The sequence below is a fragment of the Pristiophorus japonicus genome, chromosome 5 (genome assembly GCF_044704955.1).
Source record: "Pristiophorus japonicus isolate sPriJap1 chromosome 5, sPriJap1.hap1, whole genome shotgun sequence".
NCBI classification, from domain to species: domain Eukaryota; kingdom Metazoa; phylum Chordata; class Chondrichthyes; family Pristiophoridae; genus Pristiophorus; species Pristiophorus japonicus.
The window spans coordinates 180,621,082-180,640,920 of record NC_091981.1 but is presented as its reverse complement, the minus strand read 5'-3'; the positions used below and the strand labels follow the sequence as shown (position 1 = coordinate 180,640,920).

The 19,839-nt window shown below is 47.2% G+C and overlaps 1 protein-coding gene across 4 annotated transcripts in view; it reads left to right on the top strand.

Moving 5' to 3' along the window:
- The window catches only part of LOC139264534 (tyrosine-protein phosphatase non-receptor type 3-like), a 418,869-nt gene that overhangs the window by 75,940 nt on the left and 323,090 nt on the right, over positions 1 to 19,839 (top strand). Inside the window, exon 2 of one of the 4 annotated variants that reach the window (XM_070881144.1) lies at positions 11,278 to 11,393. The exons of the other annotated variants lie outside the window; for them this stretch is intronic. The gene's annotated coding sequence lies outside the window, so the exon portion shown is untranslated. The remainder of the gene's footprint in view (positions 1 to 11,277; positions 11,394 to 19,839) is intronic. 4 annotated transcript variants of the gene reach the window in all.

Below are 19,839 nucleotides of genomic sequence, written 5' to 3'. Positions count from 1 at the left end.
GCCTTTATTTTAAAAAAAAAGCAAACCAAGCAATAGGTTTTATTTCTAGAGGGGTAAAATTGAAAAGTAGTGAAGTTGTGCTAAACTTGTATTGTGCCTTGGTTATACCACACTTGGAGGATTGTGTGCAATTCTGGTCGCCATATTATAAAAGGATTATAGAGGCAGTGGAGAAGATGCGGAGAAGATTTACAAGGATGATACCAGAAATGCGAGGGTACACCTATCAGGAAAGGATAAACAGGCTGCGTCTCTTTTCTCTTGAAACGAGAGGGCTGAGTGGTGACCTAATAAAGAGGTGTTTAAAAACATGAAAGGTTTTGATCGAGTAGATACAGCGAGAGTATATCCAATTGTGGGGAAGAGCATAACTAGAGGCAATTAATATAAGATAGTCACCAAGAAATCAAATGAGGAATTCAGAAGTGGTGACATTGCTACCACAGGGAGTGGTTGAAGCGAATAGTATAGATGCATTTAAGGGGCGGTTAGATAAGCATATGAGGGAGAAGGGGATAGAGGGTTATGCTGATAGGGTTAGATGAGGAAAGACGGGAGGAGGCTCGAGTGGAGCATAAACACAGGCAAAGACTGGTTGGCCTGTTTCTGTGCTGTATATCCTATGTAATTTTATGTAAATTCATTTTGTCCCAGATTAATGTCTCAAAGTTTTCCCACCACTGACATTGGACCGATTTGCCTGTAATTGCCTGATTTATCCCCATCTTTTTTTGATTTTTTTTGAACAAGGTGTAACATTTGCAATCCTCCATTCCTCTGACAACATTCCCATATCGAAGGAGGATTGGAACATTGTGGCCAAAGCCGTTGCAATTTCCACCCTACTTCCCTCAGAAACCTAGGATGCATCCCATCTGAACCAGGTGACTTTTTTTACTTTGAGCGCTCCCAACCTTTTAAGTGACTGTTGGTCTATTTTTATCCAAGGCAATTTCTCCTCCTTCACTGTGACGTTGGCAGCATCCTCTTCTTTAGTGAAGATAGATGCAAAGTACTCATTTAGGGCCCAATTTTGGCCAGTACAAATTTCTGGCGCACTCACCCAAGGTCCGCCGCTTTTGTGGAGCGATTAGGGCGCCATAAATCTTCAGGCCCATTTTGGCGCCTCCCCGATGGTGGCGCAGCGTGACAACTTGATTCGGGGGTGGAGCCAGGTCCCGGCGCTGAAAACAGTGCCGGGACCTCTGCACTTGCGCGCATATGCAGTAGCTCCTCGCAGCCCGACACTGTGTGGGAGGGGCCAAAGCACGCCGTCCCTATCCCGGGCCGAGTGGCCTGCCGCACATGGATATGGAAGGATCGCAGACCGTTGCGAGCATTGACTTGGTGCAGAGCCAGGATGGCAAGGAGAATTCATAGGATATTGAAGAGGAGATCATTGACGGCCAAAAGTGCCCATTGTGTGAGGTCGTCTTTATTGTGTTCCTAACACCGATGAGACTGCACACAGGGAGGTTAAAGTAACAGTGACCTCAGTCTTTATTAAGACACTCCAGAGTGAGGAACAGGCCTTAGGGGCCGGCTTATATACAGTGCTCCCAAGGGATGCTGGGATCCCTTGGGACTTCAGGGGATGCACTCCCTGGTGGTGGAACATGGGAGTGCATGCTTTACAGATACATAAAATATCACTTGCCCCCTCCCCCCCCCCCCCCCCCCCCCCCCCCAACCAAAAGTCAAAGTGAAAACTATTTACAAGATGAGGCGGTCAGGAATCTTTCTTTCCCTGGTGGACTGCCTCGGTACAAATGTCTGTTCTGGTGTGTTGGCTGTGCCCTCGCTGGGCTGGCGTGTTGTTGACCCTGCAGGGCTGCTGAGTGAGCCTGGCCTTGCTGGGCTGTTGGGCATGATGGGTTTGATTTCCTGGTCCGGTGTGGTGTCGTTGATCCTTTGGGTGTGTGTTGCGGGCTCTCAAAAGGTGGTGTCTGCTGTGGGTTGTTCAGGGCAGTCTGTGAATCGCAACCTCGTTTGGTTCATGTGCTTTCTGCAAATCTGTCCATTGTCTAGTTTGACTACAAACATCCTACTCCCTTCTTTAGCTATCACCCCGCGATCCACTTGGGACCATGTCCATAGTTTAGCACATACACAGGGTCATTCAGATCAATTTCCCGTGACACAGTGGCGTGACCATCGTTTACATTTTGTTGCTGCTGCCTGCTCTCTCTGATCATGCAGGTTGGGGTGAACCAGCGAGCGTCTGGTTTTAAGTGTCCTTTTCATGAGTAGCTCAGCCGGGGGCACCCCTGTGAGCGAATGGGGTCTCATGCGGTAGCTGAGCAGTACTCGGGACAGGCGGGTTTGGAGTGAGCTTTCTGTGACTCGTTTAAGGCTCTGTTTGATTGTTTGTACTGCCCGCTCTGCCTGCCCATTGGAGATTGGTTTAAAGGGGGCCGAGGTGACATGTTTGATCCCATTGCAGGTCATGAATTCTTTAAATTCGGCACTGATGAAACATGGCCCGTTGTCACTGACCAGTATGTCAGGCAGGCTGTGGGTGGCAAACATGGCCCTCAGGCTTTCAATGGTGGCAGTGGCGGTGCTTCCTGACATTATTTCACATTCAATCCATTTTGAAAAAGCATCCACCACCACCAGGAACATTTTACTGAGAAACAGGCCCGCATAATCGACATGGATCCTTGACCATGGTCTGGAGGGCCAGGACCACAAACTTAGTGGTGCCTCTCTGGGCACGTTGCTCAACTGAGCACACACGCTGCATTGCCGTACACAGAACTCTAAGTCAGAGTCGATACCAGGCCACCTCCCGTGGGATCTGGCTATCGCTTTCATCATTACTATACCCGGATATGTGCTGTGGAGATCCGAGATGAACGTCTCCCTGCCCTTTTTGGGTAGCACTACGTGGTTACCCCACAATAGACAGTCTGCCTGAATGGACAGCTTGTCCTTTTGCCGCTGCAACGGCTTGATTAGCTCTTGCATTTCATCGGGGATGCTGGCCCAGCTCCCATGCAGTACGCAGTTTTTTTACTAGGGGCAGCAGAGGATCTTGACTGGTCCAAGTCCTAATCTGGCGGGCCGTGACAAGTGATTTATCATTTTCAAATGCTTCCATGACCATCAACAAGTCTGAGGGCTGCGCCACCATCAACAAGTTTTCAGGCTGCGCCATTTCCACCCCTGTGGTGGGCAATGGTAGTCGACTGAGAGCATCTGCACAATTCTCAGTGCCTGGCCTGTGGCGGATGGTATAGTTATACGGTGATAGTGCGAGTGCCCACCTTTGTATGCGGGCTGAGTCATTAGTATTTATCCCCTTGTTTTCAGCGAACAGGGATATGAGGGGCTTGTGACCAGTTTCCAGCTCAAATTTGAGGCCAAACAGGTACTGATGCATTTTCTTTACCCCAAGAACACACGCTGATGCCTCTTTCTCAATCATGTTGTAGGCCCTCTCGGCCTTAGACAAGTTCCTGGAGGCATAGGTGACAGGTTGCAACTTCCCCGCAACGTTAGCTTGTAATACACACCCGACTCCGTATGACGACGCATCACATGCTAGCACAAGTCTTTTACGTGGGTTATACAATACAAGCAGCTTGTTGGAGCATAAAATGTTTCTGGCTTTCTCAAAAGCAATTACTTGTTTTTTTCCCCCATACCCAATTCTCACCTTTACGCAATAACACATGTTGGGGCTCTAAGAGGGTGCTTAACCCCGGTGGGGGTGGGGTGGTGCAGGGGGTGGGGGCCGGGGCAGGGGGAGGGGGGGGCGGCATGGGGGGTGGTTAGGCAGTAATGTGGAAGGCCCGGCTTGAGCCTCTTCAGAGTTTGGTCTGGGGATTGGAGTGGGAGTGGCAGTTGATTCCGTCAATGGTCGCGGGGTCTGAGCGTGTTCTCTTATTGCAACTCCGACATTCTACCTGTGACATTCCATCCTTGATGTGCCAGGACAGTGTTCCCATTTGTTGCGAGAGTGTTGTTACTTCTCCCGACAGTCCCGATACCTCATCACCCACCCCACCGATGGTGTCAATGCTGTCCCCACTCATTGCCATCATCTGAACCATATCTGTTACATCCTGCATCTCAGGAGAGCACTGGAACCCGCAGCCTCAGACGGTGGGGCCCTGGGTGTGGCTCGCTGCACCCCACTGGAACCCGCAGCCTCGGACGGTGGGGTCCTGGGAGTGGCTTGCTGCAGCCCACTGGAACCCGCTACTTCGGACAATGTGAAACCAGGAAATGTCCCAACACTCGCACCACTCAAGAAAGGGGCTGGCACTTCAGTGGGCGGCACCAGCACCTCCTCCAGAGTACAAGAGTGAAGGCTTCATCCCCTCCCCTCCCTCTCACCCCCATGCTCTTGGTCTGAAAGGTGGGATTGGAAGATGTTCTTCTCTTCAGGCTCATCCGCATCTGAATCTCCTGCATCAGCTTCAGCCTCGTCAGGGTTGGCCTCAAGTTCTGCAAAATATAACACAACAGACAAATGGTTAGCGACAGAGGAGCGGGCATGGTGACATGAGTAGGCTCACACAGCGCAGGCAGCAGGCTCATTTGAAGGATCACGATGAATGATAGCACATTGTATCAACCAAAGCGTAGCTGATGGAGACATCCCCATGAACTGAAGCACGGCTAGCCCATGCAGTACTTAACATTTAGCAAAGCCAGACTGGAATTTGCAGGACTTACCCTCTCACTCGAATATGGGCCCAGATTGTGCAGTGGTGGTTGCTTTTCTCCAGGCTGGACCCATCAAAGCAGCGAGCCTCTCTTCCACGGATGTCAGCGGGTGCAGATTTGCCAGGCCTCCTCCTGTTAGTGTTCTCTCTCTTGTTGTGTGCCACCTTCCTCTGCAAGGTTGAAAATATAACTTTTTAGAGAATATATCTTTCTGCTAGGTGGGACATACAGATGGTCACATTTACAGTTGCTATTCCAGTGAATAAATGAAAGTATTGCTTACATCAACTGCTTGACCAAGGTCCTGCCTCTTTTTGCACTGGCCTCCGGACCTTGGGATGGTCACCATTGCATAGTGATCTTGTGAAAATTAGTTCCAGTGTTTCTTCATTTCTCTTGATGTAACTTTTTTTTGACCTCTGTTGGTGTCCAGCTCATGCCATCTGACCTCAGTTACATTAACCAGGGCCTCCACTTCATCCTGTAAGAAATTCTTGGTATTGAGCCGTGTTGCATATTGCAGCTCCGATTTTTTTTCCACTCAGAAGAAAAGTTCTCGCACACAACTTACTCTTTAAAAATGGCTGAATGCAGACCGGGAGGTGTACTGGGCATGCGTGTCCATACCACTCACATAGAAAACGTCTTTTTTTTTTTTCCCCCGTGCATGCGCAGAAGAGGGTGGACCTCCTTTTTTCGGCTCAGACGTTGTGCTCCACCCCCCCCCGCCCCCCCAAAGTGAAAGTGCAGGCTCCAATTTCAAAAATTACAACAGGAAAACTTAAACGTTTTTTTTTCTATAGTCAGGCTGCCAAAAAATGGGCGTAACTCTTCAAATACGCTAAAAAATGGCATTGGGGAAAATTGAGCCCTTTATTAGGATAATTGAAGTCCCCCATTATCATTACTCTGAAGTTCTGGCATCTTTCTGCAATTTGCTTCCAAATTTGCTCCTCTCTGCTTCCCAGTATTTGGTGGCCCATAGTATACACCCAGCAGCGTAATAGCTCCTCTATTATTCCTTAATTCTGACCAAATAAATTCTGTCTTTGAACCCTCCAGTACTTAATCCCTTTTAACTCTAATGGTATATTTGATCAATACTGCCACCATCTCCTTTTTTTCCTTCCCTATCTTTCCTGAATACATTATAGCCAGGAATATTAAGTGCCGATCCCTCTCCTTGTTTGAGCCAGGTCTCTGTTGTTGTCACTATATTATAATCCCATATGGCTACTTGTGCCTGAGGCTCACTAACCTTACTTAGAAACATAGAAAATAGGTGCAGGAGTAGGCCATTCGGCACTTCGAGCCTGCACCACCATTCAATATGATCATAGCTGATCATTCACCTCAGTACCCCTTTCCTGCTCTCTCTCCATACCCCTTGATCCCTTTAGCCGTAAGGGCCATATCTAACTCCCTCTTGAATATATCCAATGAACTGGCATCAACAACTCTCTGCGGCAGGGAATTCCACAGGTTAACAACTCTGAGTGAAGAAGTTTCTCCTCATCTCAGTCCTAAATGGCTTACCCATTATCCTTAGACTATGTCCCCTGATTCTGGGCTTCCTCAACATCGGGAATATTCTTCCTGCATCTAACCTGTCCAGTCCCGTCAGAATTTTATACGTTTCTATGAGAACCCCTCTTATCCTTCTAAACTCCAGTGAATACAGGCCCAGTCGATCCAGTCTCTCCTCATAAGTCAGTCCTGCCATCCCGGGAATCAGTCTGGTGAACCTTCGCTGCACTCCCTCAATAGCAAGAACGTCCTTCCTCAGATTAGGAGACCAAAACTGAACACACTATTCCAGGTGAGGCCTCACTAAAGCCCTGTACAACTGCAGTAAGACCTCCCTGCTCCTATACTCAAATCCCCTAGCTATGAAGACCAACATACCATTTGCCGCCTTCACCGCCTGCTGAACCTGCATGCCAACTTTCAATGACTGATGTACCATGACACCCAGGTCTTGCTGCACCTCCTCTTTTCCTAATCTGCCACTCTACTAGTTACATTCTCAAAAAAATTCCAGAAAATTTGTCAAGCATGATTTCCCTTTCATAAATCCATGCTGACGTGGACTGATCCTGTCACTGCTTTTCAATTATGCTGCTATTTCAACTTTAATAATTGATTCCAACATTTTCCCCACTACTGATGTCAGGCTAACCGTTCTATAATTATCCGTTTTCTCTCTCCGTCCTTTCTTAAAAAGTGATGTTACATTAGCTACCCTCCAGTCCATAGGAACCGATCCAGAATCGATCGACTGTTGGAAAATGATCACCAATGCGTTCACTATTTCTAGGGCGACTTCCTTAAGTACTCTGGGATGCAGACTATCAGGTCCCGGGGATTTATCGGCCTTCAATCCCATCAATTTCCCTAACACACTTTCCCGCCTAATAAGGATTTCCTTCAGTTCCTCCTTCTCACTAGACCCTTGATCCCTTAGTATTTCTGTAAGGTTATTTGTGTCTTCCTTCATGAAGACAGAACCAAAGTATTTGTTTAACTGGTCAGCTATATCTTTGTTTCCCATTATAAATTCACCTGAATCTGACTGCAAGGGACCTACGTTTATCTTCACTAACCTTTTTCTCTTCACACATTTATAGAAGCTTTTGCAGTCAGTTTTTATGTTCCCAGCAAGCTTCCTCTCATACTCTTATTTTTCCCCTCCTTTGTCCTCCTCTGCTGTATTATAAAATACCACATTTGGGCATTTACGCATATGCCTTTGAGCCTGCCTCGTATTTCCCCCCAACTGATCCATCCTATTTTTGAACTACTTTATTTAATTGCTGTTATCTTTCCCAGTCCCCTCTGCATCTTGTATCTCCTCTCTGATACTTCATCCTAGTACCCCTCCCCCACCAAATTAGTTTAAAGCCTCACTAATTAATCTCCCTGCATGGACATTGGTCTCAGCCCTGTTGAGGTGCAAGCTGTCCATCTTGTAAACGTCCCTCCTGCCCGAGAACTGATCCCAATTCCCCAGGAATCTGAAGTCCTCCATTGTGCGCTCCAGGAAATTCTCAGCCTCCTGTATGCCCTGCAATGAATAAAGCTGCTCCTCGAGTTCAGAAACCCTTAGCTTGAGTTCGAGAAACTGGAGATACTTTCTGCACATGTAGTTATCCAGAGCACATGAAGCGACCTGGCGTTCACACAGGACACAGGAATTGCAGACATCGGGTCTCGGCTATCTTATCATTTTGCTTAAACGTCTATCTACTTACATATGTTTTTAGTTTAGTTTTTTAAAATTTATTCCTGGGATGTGGCGTCACTGGCAAGGCCAGCATTTATTGCCCGTGAGCTGCTGCCTTCAACCACTGCAGTCCGTGTGATGAAGGTACTCCCACAGTGCTGTTAGGGAGGGAGTTCCAGGATTTTGACCCAGCCATGATGAAGGAACGGCAATATATTTCCAATCAGGATGGTGTGTGACTTGGAGGGAACTTGGAGATGGTGGTGTTCCCATGCACCTGCTGCCCTTGTCCTTCTAAGTGGTAGAGGTTGTGGGTTTGGGAGGTGCTGCTGAAGAAGCCTTCGTGAGTTGCTGCAGTGCATCTTGTCGATGGTACACACTGCAGCCACGGTAGTGGAGGGAGTGAAAGTTGAAGGTGGTGGATGCGGTGCCAATCAAGCGGGCTGCTTTGAGCTGGATGGTGTCTCGCTACTTGAGTGTTAGAGCTGCACTCATCCAGGCAAATGGAGAGTATTCCATCGCACTCTTGATGTGCCTTGTAGATGCTAGAAAAACTTTGGGGAGCCGGGAAGTGAGACACTCGCCACAGAATACTCAAACTCTGAGCTGCTCTTGTAGCCACAGTATTTATGTGGCTGGTCCAGTTTCTGGTCAATGGTGACCCCCTAGGATAATGTTGGTGGGTGATTTGGTGATGGTAATGCTGTTGAATATCAAGGGGCGGTGGTTAGACTCTTGCTTGTTGGTGATAGTCATTGCCTGGCATTTACATGGTGCAAATGTTACTTGCCACCAAGCCTGAATGCACCAGCTGCATGTGGGCATGGACTGCTCCAATATCTGAGGAGTTGCGAATGGCACTGAACACTGCAGTCATCAGCGAACATCCCTACTTCTGACCTTATGATGGAGGGAAGGTCATTGATGAAGCAGCTGAAGATGGTTTGGCGTAGGCACTGCCCTGAGGAATTCCTGCAGTGATGTCCTTGGACTGTAATGATTGATCCCCAATTGAACAACCATCTTCCTTTGTGCTAGGTGTGGCTCCAGCCCTTATTTGCATTGACCTCACTTTTACTCAGGCTCCTTGGTGCCATGCTCGGTCAAATGCTGCCTTGATGTCTAGGGCAGTCACTCTCACCTCTGGAATTCAGCTTTTTTTGTCCATGTTTAAACCAAGGCACTAATGAGGTCTGGGGCCAAGTGGTTCTGGCAGAACCCAAACTTGGCATTGGTGAGAAGGTTATTGGTGAGTAAGTGCCACTTGATAGCACTGTTGACGACACCTTCCATCACTTTGCTGATGATTGAAAGTAAACTGATGGGGCAGTAATTGGTCGGATTGGATTTGTCCAGCTTTTTGTGGACAGGACATACGTGGGCAGTTTTCCACATTGTCGGTTAGATGCCAGTGTTGTAGCTGCACTGGAACAGCTTGGCTAGAGGTGCGACTCTGTAACACAAGTCTTCAGCACGACAGCCGGGATGTTGTCGGGGCCGATGGCCTTTTCTGTATCCAGTACGCTCAGCCTTTTCTTGATATCACGTGGAGTGAATCAAATTGGCTAAAGACTGGCTTCTGTGATGGTGGGAATCTCAGGAGGAGGCTGAAATGGATCATCTCCTCGGCACTTCTGGCTGAAGGTGGTTATAAACACTTCAGCCTTGTCTTTTGTACTCGCGTGCTGGGTTCCGCTAAGTATCCCCTTACTCCTATTTATTATTTAATTATTCATGTATACCTAATTTTTATTTTGGATTTCTTTAACGTTGGTATCCTCTACTTAGCTATTTTTAATTTTATCCCCTGAGATCTAATTAATTACTCTTGATTATTTAATTATTTACTGTCTCTCCTTGGTTTAAATTACTTAGCACCTTCTTTCCCCTCGGCACTGGATTTCCACTCCCATCAAAGTCCTGTTGTCACTCTGTTTAACAAGTCATTCTGTTTAGCAGATTCACCCAACTCTGTCTTCACCAAGCCCTGTGCTCACTTATATACTGAAAAACCTAACTGGGAATGATTGAGAGAATGAGAATGACTGAAAGCGGTTGAGAGAGAAAAAGATCCAGCTGTTATTGTGCACAAATCACTGTAGGTACACATCCAATGAAGAATTTTTTTTTTTTTTGAAATTCGTAGCCAATCGTTCCAATTCTTTGTCAAATCACAAACGCCAGAGGTCACCTTGCACACGCCAAGGATCACTCTGCGCCAATGCTCTTAGCCAAAAGGCCTAGAGCCACTGCACCGTTCCTGGAAGTACTGCAATACCAGGTTCGTGCCATGGAGGTGGATGGGTCAGGTCCCCCACACACCTCCGTGGAGGTGGATGGGTCAAGCCACCCCACCCACCGTAGCCAAAGCAAACCGGGTATTCAGTTGTATTAATAGAACAAATCAATTCTGTCATGATATAGATCGTTGGTTAGACCGCATCTGTAGTATTGTATCCAATTTTGGGACCCTCACATGGTGGGTAATAAAGAACCTGCAAAAGGATATAGACAGGTTAAGTAAGTGGGCAATAAGATGGCAGATGGAGTATAATGTGAGTTTATTCACTTTGGTAGGAAAAATGGGAAAACGTAATATTTTATTTACATGGTGAGAAACTATTGGTATTCAGAGATTTAGGTGGCCTCATACAGGAAATGAAGTTAACATGCAGATACAGCAGCAATCCATCGGCGCCTTCCACGGATACAGATGGTGGCGACGACCCAGAGGAGGAGGAGCAGGAGGACAATACCTCCGACCTCATGCAGGAGGCTGCGCCGGAGAGTGGGGAGGCAAGGCGAGGGCCCAGGGGAAGCATGGGCTAGCCCATACTGTGACATGTGTGAGTGCTAGGTCCGTGCAGCAGAGTTAATCTCCAGTCGTCTTGGTTAATCCTTGCCACTGGACCAAGACCTAGCTCTGTCAAGCCCGTGTGGTGACTGGTGTGCAACAACCACTACACGTTTTTTTAAAAAAAATCCACGCACAGGCATCTTCCACCCTTCAACATGTACTTTGGGACCTGGAATATTATGCCCTTCATTGAATTTATAATAATATTTGAATATTATGTCCTGTAAATTTATCCTTTTTGACGTGGAAACAAGTCATCTTCGTATCGAGGGACGGTCTATGATGATGACTATAGTGACCTTGGAAAAGGTTCATAAGTAAGCTGCAAGAATGATCCCTAGCTTAATAAACCTTTGTTACTCATAGATTTAAAGAGCTGGGTAAATTTACTTTACAGAGGCGACCTGATAGTAGTATATAAAATAAAGGGCTGGATTGCGTGGCTATTGATGGATCATATCGGGACCAGGCAAGAGAATAATTAGATTAGATGTTAGGCGGTTTTTCCTTTTCCTTGAAGGTATTGAGCCTCTGGAATGCATTGCTGGCTTGTGTGGTGTGTGTGCTGACTCTGCATGCCTTCAGAAGGGAGCTGGACTTGTTCTTGGCTGGGGCAAGGATCGTATCATATAAAAGGTGAGTAAATTAATAGTTAATATATGCATTGTCAATGTGATGATCTGGACTGGTTTCAATCGCCTGAGGGGATCGGAGAGAAATTTTCCACATTTCCCCCCCCCCCCTCCCCTTATTGGTCCTAGGTTTTTTTAATGTGTATTTTTGCATTTTCCAGGAGATTACATGGGTGGGGGGGAGGGGGGGTGGTAGCAAGTGCCTAGTCATGATGCTCCAGGCATCGTGAGTATGGAACAAGCTTGGTGTACCAGCTGATCTTTTCCTGCCTGTTATTTTCGTATGTTGGTTCATTGTGGAGACAGCATAATCAATTGCTGGGCATATTCCATCTACATTTTGCACTTATAGCACCTAAGGTTATTCCACAGGCGATGCTTTGAATCCCAGATATTTTACTTTATTGGGCACTGATAAAATATAAAAATAAATCACTGAAATAATAAAAAAGGCATAAGTTAATGTGCAATAATACTTTGTCAATGCATCAGTAACTTATCTCTGTTACAGATGCAATAATGTTTTGACATTAGCACTGACAAGGTTGTAAATGTTATCCCATACAATGGAAGAGGAGGAGAGAGTTGTAAAAGCCATGTGCCAATTGTAGCCTAAGGGCTTCTGACTTACTCAAGTGGGACATGATGATCTATTGCTAATAACAGCAGGTATCAAACAAATGCCATCATACAAAAGGGCTTGAGAATATAACCATAGAGAGACTCCCTGCTTGGTAGTCTTGGGTCCTTCCCACTCACCTGGAAGTGACACAGCAGCTGAAAGCCAATTCCAGACACTGAATGCCTCATGCAAAAGGGAAAATGTAGGAAGGTGCTAAATCACGACATAAGTGACTGTTGGAGTGAAATCCATGAACAATGCATAAATGTCGCTATGATGTTTTGCAAATATTAAGAAGTCCTGGACACGCTGGCTGCGATTTCGCCAACGGTGGTGAGTCTGGGGTGGCCGGCATTGGTTAGGTGTGGGGAAGGCGCTCCTGGCTCGAGCCTGCCCCCTCTCAACAATCTTCCCTCGATGGAACTTGTTAAGCTTGCCCTGCGAGGTTCCCGGCCAATTAACAGGGTCTGACGCGTCATCAGCTGGTTTCCTTAAAGGGACGATGGTCAACTTTTTTTTGACAGTTCTGTCACTGATTTGCAGCATTTGAGGTGCTGCAAGCACTGCACAAAGGTGCACAGCTGCACCTAGGCTCTCCCATGACACCCTCCAGATATTTATGGAGGGAGTCACAGCACACTGAGTTCTCTTCTCTTGCAATGGGCGGAAGTGACCTCCTCAGGACACCAATGCAGCCTGGTTGCACATTGCACAGGGGGGCATAAGCAGGGATATAGTCGGGAGGAACTGGCTATAGTGGCGCAAACCTTTCAATGATATCAGAGGATCATAAAAAGTTACTGCAATGCCACATTCAAGCTCACCCTGTTGTACCACTCATCACATCCCCATCACTCTGCCTTCCCTATCTTACTCCTGCACATCTTTAATCTCACCAATTTACCTTGCACCTCCACCCATTCCTCTCGCTCTTTCGACATTATCACCTCCCCATCTCACTAGCCACCCCTCACCCTCATCCTAGTGCAAGCATACCAACTAACAAAACACAAAGGTAGTGTTTTAGCTAGTGTTCATGTAGAGTTTCTGCTAGTGTTCATGTAGAGTTTCTGCTAATGTGTTGTCAAACATTGAAATCTTTATAGTCAACACTTTGTGTTCTTAGGACAGATTTGTGTGCACCTTTGGAAGTGAGTTGTAGTGAATGGTCAGACATAAGGGTACCCCACGCAATGGTGATGTGTGTGAAAAGAATGGCTTGGGCATTGCTGGGATGCTTTATGGTGCTGGTGTGGGGTGGTGGTAACGTAGCACATGTGGCAGCTGTGAGGTGAAGTAAATGTGGCCATGTTGAGGCCATCCCTGGCTGTCTGGGCAGCAATGTGGTCGGGTGCTGATGCCCTGTGTCCTGTGCAGTATCAGGTTGTGGGTAAGGTTGGTGTTGGTGATGGGGCTGATCGTGGTGGGATTCTGAGGACCAAAGTGAGATTTTTTCAAGGGCACCAACGCTGCTGGAATAGGTGGCAGCTGAAGTTGAGATGACAGGAGTGATCGGTCAGTGGTGAGAGAGGTTGCTCCAGGGAGGTGACAGGGGATAGATAGTTCACTGCAAATTCTTCCAAACTGCATACAGCTCAAAAGTGTCTTTCAAATCCTGAAGGCTTTAGCTTCTGAGATTGGAAAGTGAACAGCTGTGAAATGGTAGCTTTTATACCACTTCTGCAGCTGTCAAGTAATCAGAGCAATGGAGAGTCACAGAAACCTGGCATGAACCTGAGGGACGGCAAACTCATTTTAAAAACTTGGTAAAATGGTGAATGCCTGGTAAAATTCATTTAAATTACCTTTAAAGTACCTCTTAACGATCTTAATTGGTTGGCTCGCTGCTTGCTGTCGGGTCTGCACTCCGCATGCAGACCCGACACTTGAGAAGCTGACCAGGAGGCAGGTTCAGAGCAGACTTCCGACATGCTGTCAATCAGGGCCATTTTGACAGCGGGCCCACCTCCAAACCTGCACTCGCAGGGCTGGGAAGATTCCACCTCAGTTTTCAGCCATCCTGCCATTTGCAGCTTTTCCACTGTGGTTGCTATATGTTTTGTGGCTAGTCCTGGATCGGAAAAGGAAAATATTAACAGCAGAAATGCTGCCTGGGAATGTTTTATATGAAAAAAAATTGCACTTGTCATCAGAATTTTAAAAAAACATACAAATTCTTATAGAAGACAAAAAATACAATCATTGAGAATGTTAAAAAGTGGAAAAAAATATCTGTTTTTGCTGGTAAAAGACGTATCTATAAACAAGACATTTTACTCTGCCAGAGAGAAACTAAAGACAGTTTGTCAAATTCTGTTTTGAAGGCTGACAAAATATGCATTATGTACGCAATTAATTATGACAAACTTAACAAAACTGCCTGCTCAATGAATGACACCAGGTGCCCCAATCGCTGGTATTTAAAAAAAAAAAATGGACCCAGAGAAAAGTCTTGAATCATTTAAAGCTGATACTGGTTGGCAGTTCCAGAATTACCAAATCAGAAAAATAGGTGTTAAAGGGAAGTATTCTTAGCTGATCCAAGTCAAGTAAATCCCTTGAAAAAGTTATCAGAATGTATTGAAGATGTTAAAAAAAAATGAAAAGCCAAGAGAAATGTTGATACAAATTGCAAATAACATCCTGAGTGGCAATAGTTTCTTGTGTGTGTATATATGCAGGAAAGGGTGATGCCAAAATAGGAGATTGTGGCACATTATTGCCTCGATGTAACCAGATGCATAACGACTTGGATCTTTTAGGAAAGTGGGCCAGTGTTAGAAGCTGTTCAAACTGCACATGTATATAAAATAAATTTTGTGGAAGCAAGAAACTACAGGCTCAGTAATGCAATCTCTGGGTTTTGCTGGCAGGACAGCTGCTCTTGGGTACTGAACTGAGCTGATCACACTCTATATAATGCAAGGTCAGCTCAATGCAAATATTAGCATGGCAGGCCTGATGTGCTTAGAGTGCAATAAGGACCAAGGCAAATATATCAGATACAGCAGATTTTAAAGGACGGATGGTCAGCCTTAATTAGGAATCAGTTCAAAATTCCAAAAAGGTTAGAAGGCACCAAAGCAGATGAAATACAGTTTAAGAAAATGACTATATGTTCTTGCAAAGCAGTTGAACAAGTTAGCATAATAGGAAAACATCAAAGCACAGAAGTAGCTGTAAACCAGCACAGCAGCTGGTGGCAACAAATCACTCCTACTAAAACGAAAGGATCCAACAATATATAGGGCCCAAGTTTCGGGCTGCGCCTAGAATGGCGCAGCCCCGACCTGGACGCCTGTTTTTCGTGCCAAAAAGTACGCCTAAAAAAAACTGACACATTCTCCGGCTCCCTGCTGGTCCTCTGGAGCCGGGCGCGGCGCAGCACGAACTGTGGGGGGCGGAGCTAGGTCCCTGCGCTGAAAACCGTGCAGGGACCTCTGCACATGCGCGCTACAGTGGGCACGCATGTACAGTAGCTCCAGGCGTCCAAAACTGTGTGGGAGGGGCCCGAAGCATGCAGCCCCTAGCCCTGGCCGAATGGCTTCACTGGGGCTGCGTGCATAAGGCTGCCTCCCACGCCCAGCTCCTGCTCTCTCTTTCCCCCCCCCCCCCCCGACCCGACACGTGATCTCCCCCCCCTCCCCCCAACCGACCTTCCTCTGACCCGACCCACCACTACTTACCTGTAAATCGGGTGCTGGGGACAGGCCATGCCCGAAGTCTTGGGCCCGGCCCGTTCAGCTAAATCCCCCCCCCCCCGCTTCTCCTTTCCTCCCCCCCTGCTTCTCCTTTCCTCCCCCCCTGCTTCTCCTTTCCTCCCCCCCGCTTCTCCTTTCCTCCCCCCCCGCTTCTCCTTTCCTCCCCCCCGCTTCTCCTTTCCTCCCCCCCGCTTCTCCTTTCCTCCCCCCCGCTTCTCCTTTCCTCCCCCCCGCTTCTCCTTTCCTCCCCCCCGCTTCTCCTTTCCTCCCCCCCGCTTCTCCTTTCCTCCCCCCCGCTTCTCCTTTCCTCCCCCCCGCTTCTCCTTTCCTCCCCCCCGCTTCTCCTTTCCTCCCCCCCGCTTCTCCTTTCCTCCCCCCCGCTTCTCCTTTCCTCCCCCCCGCTTCTCCTTTCCTCCCCCCCGCTTCTCCTTTCCTCCCCCCCGCTTCTCCTTTCCTCCCCCCCGCTTCTCCTTTCCTCCCCCCCGCTCCTCCTTTCCTCCCCCCCGCTCCTCCTTTCCTCCCCCCCGCTCCTCCTTTCCTCCCCCCCGCTCCTCCTTTCCTCCCCCCCGCTCCTCCTTTCCTCCCCCCCGCTCCTCCTTTCCTCCCCCCCGCTCCTCCTTTCCTCCCCCCCGCTCCTCCTTTCCTCCCCCCCGCTCCTCCTTTCCTCCCCCCCGCTCCTCCTTTCCTCCCCCCCGCTCCTCCTTTCCTCCCCCCCGCTCCTCCTTTCCTCCCCCCCGCTTCTCCTTTCTCTCCCCTCCCTTACATCTTCTCCTCCTCCACCCCCCCCCCTCCTTTCATCATCTCCTCTCCCCCCCTTTCATCTTCTCTCCCCTTCTCTCTTCCCCCATCCCTCCCCCCCCCCCCCTCTCCTCCCCTCACTGTCAGAAACACACACACAGAGAGATAGAGACACTGACCGAGACACACTGTGGGAGAGGAGGCATCCCAGCACGCTGTTGGAGGGCTCCCGGTGCTGCAGTCGGTAAGTAGAAAATGTTTTGTTTTATTGATTTTTAAAATAAAAAAATTTTCTTAATTTTTTTGACTGATTTATTGGTTGATTTATTGATGTTTTTACCATTTATTATTGATGATGGCTCTTTATTTGTAAAACTGAAATGCTTAATGTTTGTAAACTTCCCTTTAAACCTCCCCCCCCCCCCCCCACCATTCCCTACGCCTGATTTGTAACCTACGCCTGATTTTCTAAAGTGTAGACAAGGTTTTTTCGAGCGTACAAAAATCTTCACTTACTCCATTCTAAGTTAGTTTGGAGTAAGTTTTCATTGCCAAAACTTTGAAAACGGGCGTAAGTGGCCGGACACGCACCCTTTTGAAAAAAAAATTCTGTTCCAAAGTGAAACTGTTCTAACTGGCTAGAACTGGAGCAAACAAAATGCCGAGAATTTGAATTTCTAAGATACTCCGTTCTACACCAGTTGCTCCAAAAAATCAGGAGCAACTGAGGCCGAAACTTGGGCCCATAGGGAGGAGTAAATGGGTGCTGAGCATCTGGAGTGCTGATCAATTTGCATTAAGTTCAAGTGTATAAATTCATAATTCACCTTGCACATGGTAGGTGCACAGGGTGCATTATGATGTGCATTGCATATCAGGAACTTCGAAGGCCTTAGTGCCTCTAAATGTCAGGTGCTGGCACTGGATGTGCAGCAGTGCTATGGGTTCCAAAGATCATATTTGAACCATAAGAATATGATCAGGAGAGAGCGAGCTGGGTATTGTAGTTGATAAATTACGTAAAACGGTCAGCAGAGCTGTAATAATGGCAAAAGAATACTATGATGCATTATAAAGGAAAGTGTGCCAATCAAGATAAATTGTATTGTTATCCTATAACATTCACCTGAGAATTGCTAAAGGCAGTTCGCATCATCTAATTATAGGAGGAATATTATTAACAACAACCTGCATTTGTATAGCGCCTTTAACATAGTAAAATGTCCCAAGATGCGTTATCAGACACAATTTGACATGTAGCTATATTGTGTTTGGACAGGTGATCAAAAGCTTGATCAGAGATAGATTTTAAGGAGGGGAGAGGTTTAGGGAGGGAACTTCAGTGCTTAGGGCTGAGACAGCAGAAGGTACGATCGGTGGGATGAAGGAAATTGTGGATGCATGTGGCCACTATTGGAGGAATGCACAGTTCTCAAAGGGATGTAGGGCTGGAGGAGATTACAGATAGGGAGGGGTGACGTTATGGAGAGATTTGAAAACAAGGTTGAGAATTTTAAATGAGTTGCTGGACAGGGAGCCAATTGGTGCAAGTTAGGATACGAGCAGCAGAATTTTTGATGGACTCCAATTTATGGAAGCTGGGAGGCCGGCCAGGAGAGCATTGGAATAGTTGAGTCTGGAGGTAACAAAGGCATGGATGAGGGTTTCAGCAGATGGACTGAGGTAGGGATGGAGACGGGGCGATACAACAGATGTGGCAGTCGGCTATCTTGGTGATGGAGCGGATATGGGATCATAAGCTCAGCTTGGGGTCAAATAGGACGGCGAGGTTGCGAACAGTCTGATTCGGCCTCAGACAGTGGTCAGGGGTAGGATGAAATAGGTGGCTAGAGAATAGTGGTGGGGGCCAAAGATACTGGACATCCTAATATTTAATTGGAGGAAATTTCTGCTCATATAATACTAAATGTCTGACCAGCAGCGTGGCAAATCATAGGCAGTGGAGGGGTCGTGAGAAGTGGTTGTGAGGTAGAGCCGAATGTTGTCATGAATCTGGAGTACGGAATCTGAAGTGTTTTCGGATGATGTCGCTAAGGGGCAGCATGTAGATGAGAAATAGGGTGCCAAGGATGGATCATTCGGGAACTCCAAAGGGAGCGGGAAGAGAAGCCACTGCAGGAGATTCTCTGGCTATGACTTGATAGATAGGAATGGAGCCAGGTGAGAGCAGTCCCAATCAGCTGGACAATGCAGCAGAGGCGTTCGAGGAGGATGGTCAACCCTGTCAAAGACTGCAGACAGGATGAGGAAGGATATTACACCATGATTCCAGATATCAATAATTTATGTTATGAAGAAAGCTGAAGGATGTTGCAAAAAGGTGACTCTAGAATGACCTAATTGAAGCTTTGAAGATTATAAAAGGAATTGACAAAGATGATCCAGCAAATTGTGTGTTCATTAAAATTAGTAAAATAATTAAGAGGAGAAGTCAGCAACTTTGTCACTCAAAGGGGTTGTTGAACTGGGCAGTATAAATAGGTTCAAAAAACAATTTGATTAATTTTTGGAGAAAGGAAGGATTGAAGCATATGAAATGTGTGCAGGTGGGGTGATGGGATGGGTTTGTTGGGCTTAATGGCTCCCCTCTCTCTCCCTCCAGCCCCTCCCCCCCCCCCCAAATGAAATGGGACTGTGTTGGCAGCTTATTCACGGATCAGTGACTGCTAACAACTTGAATTGGCTTGTGCTAATGCTGTTTTCAGCAGTCGTTATTTTTTATTTATACTTCTTTAGAAAGCGAATCTGTAAGACAGACGAAACGAGGGTTCGTAAGTAGTAATTGTTGTGTATGCAGCACCTTGTAACCAGCATTCTATCACCACCAGAGGGCGCATCTGTTGGAGTCCCAAGGGATCCCAGCATCCCTTGGGAGCACTGCATATAAGCAGGCCTCCCATGCTGTGCAGGCATCCTGGAGTCAGAATAAAGAGACTAAGGTCACACTTAAGTCTACAGTACTCAGTCACATTGCTTTATTTGAGACATAACAACTGGCGACGAGTAATAGATAATGAAACATCACGTGAAAATGCAGAGAACTGTTGGTATCCTGGAAAAATTCTCAGAAGGCGACGATTGGGAAGCCTTTGTGGAGCCACTCGACTAATACTTCGTGGCCAACGAGCTGGAAGGGAATGAGAATGCTGCCAAACGAAGGGCGATCCTCCTCACCATCTGCGGGGCAACAACCTATGGCCTCATGAAGAATCTTCTTGCTTCGGTGAAACCAACAACCAAATCGTATGAAGAACTGTGTACGCTGGTCCGGGTGTACGCAAATCCGAAGGAAAGCGTTCTGATGGCAAGGTATCGATTTTACACATGTCAACGGTCTGAAGGCCAGGAAGTGGCGAGCTACATCGCCG